Source organism: Helianthus annuus, chromosome 12, assembly GCF_002127325.2.
Source record: "Helianthus annuus cultivar XRQ/B chromosome 12, HanXRQr2.0-SUNRISE, whole genome shotgun sequence".
NCBI classification, from domain to species: Eukaryota; Viridiplantae; Streptophyta; class Magnoliopsida; order Asterales; family Asteraceae; genus Helianthus; species Helianthus annuus.
This window is the reverse complement of record NC_035444.2, coordinates 20352661-20354534: the sequence shown is the minus strand read 5'-3', so window position 1 is coordinate 20354534 and position 1874 is coordinate 20352661. Positions and strand designations below refer to the sequence as shown.

General features: G+C 42.5%; 1 non-coding gene across 1 annotated transcript; it reads right to left on the bottom strand.

Annotated features, from left to right (window-relative positions):
* Window positions 1-284: 284 nt before the first annotated feature.
* LOC118485223 lies at window positions 285-390 on the bottom strand. Its single transcript, XR_004875528.1, has one exon. It is a non-coding gene; the product is annotated as a small nucleolar RNA R71 (small nucleolar RNA).
* Between the last annotated feature and the right edge of the window lie 1484 nt (window positions 391-1874).

Genomic DNA, 1874 nt, shown 5'->3' with positions numbered 1-1874 from the left:
GAGAACTTTTGAAGTAAGAACCAATTCTTTACAAAGTTTGTCGAAATACAAGGGGCTAGCAACGGAAGAGCCTTATTTCCATTTGGAGGCATATGACTCAATTTGCAATACCCTTGGGAGTCAAGGTTTTTCGGCCGATGATATCAAGTTGGTATTATTTCAATTTTCTTTGGAGGACAAGGCAAAGAAGTGGTTCTACACTTTGCCTTCGGCATCTATTTATACTTGGGCGGAAATGCAACAAATTTTCCTAGACGAGTTTTATACCGCCCAAAAGACCAATGATGCTAGGAAGGGGTTGAGGAGTTTCCAACAACAACAAGGCGAAATGTTCCATGAAGCCTTCGAGCGCTTTAATATGATGATCAAAAATTGTCCTCATCATGGGATTGAACTTTGGGAGTTGATGAATGCCTTCCACGAGGGGTTGTGTGCCGAGGATGCACGTGATTTAATGTCCATCACAAATGGGACTTTTGGCACAAATTATGAAGATGAGGATTGGGAGTTCTTGGAACAAATGGCCATTACCTCAAAGAGGAAAGCCCAAGCATCAAGGAGAGCACGACCGGCCGTCACGAGATCGCAAGTTCATGCAGTTGACGATGGTAATGTTCAAACTACTAATCAAATTTATGATGTTTGTGTTATTTGCAATGAAATAGGTCATGCGGCTGAAAATTGCCAAGGAGGTGATGGGCAATATGAAGAGGTTCATGCTGTGCAAGGTCAAGGAGGGGGTGGTAGAAACTATAATATGAATTCTAACACTTACCACCCCGGGTTGAGAAACCACCCAAACTTTCGGTATGGGAACCCGTCAAATCAAGCTAACCCGAATTTCCAAGGAAACCAAGGATTTCAAAGGCAATATCAAACGGGTCAAAGCTCTTCGGGTGGAAACGAAGTGATGGAGATGTTGAAAGCGATGCAAGTTGAAATGCAACGAATGAATCAACGTGATGAGGTTCGGATGCAAAAGGACGAGGCCCGTGATAAAGCTATTCAAACTTTGACTACTCAAATGGGTCAACTTGCAAGTGAAGTGGCAATTTTGAAGAAAGCAAAAGGCCAGCTACCAAGTGATACGGTGACAAATCCCAAGAACATAAAAAGCGTTAATATCAATGTGGTAAGCACCGTTCCTAATACCGAATTTAATGAGAGATGTCTAACCTCTTCGTGTCAAATAAATGCAGGTTTGAAAAAGGATGCCGAAGTTGAAATGGACAAAGAATATGGAGTGCCAATCGTGCCTATCCGCGTGGGAAAATTAAAAATCCCTCACGCATTGTTGGACTACGGGGCAAGCATGAGTGTGCTACCAAGCGATCTATATGACATGTATGATTTCGGTCCGCTTGAAGATGTAGACACCATGGTGAGCTTGGCGGATGAGAGTTGGAGGCGTCCACGAGGAATAATTAAGAATGTTATGATTCAGTTGGGAGAGTTTGAATACCCGGTGGATTTCCTAGTTTTGGACTATGCTTCTACCAACATGGCATCACAACAAAGGGTAATTTTAGGTCGACCGTTTCTATACACGGCAAATGCTCAAATTAATTGTAGAGACGAGATTATTACCATGACCGAAAAGAAGCGTAAGTTGTCTTTTGATGTTCAAACTAGAGTGATTAGTTATGAGTCCATTGAGGGGAAGGGTGGTGAGTCTAGTGATTGTATGAAAAACGTGTTTCAAATAATGAGAAAAAAGCAACCACCGGACCGTGAAGAAACACATATGGGGTCAAGCAAGAGCGTATTTGATTACCCACCGAGTCAAAACAAGATGGATGCATTTTGCTCAATGGCACAAGGAAGTGATGGAAGTGATAGGAACCGGTTCTTTGAGCCACCTTAAATGAGGATGG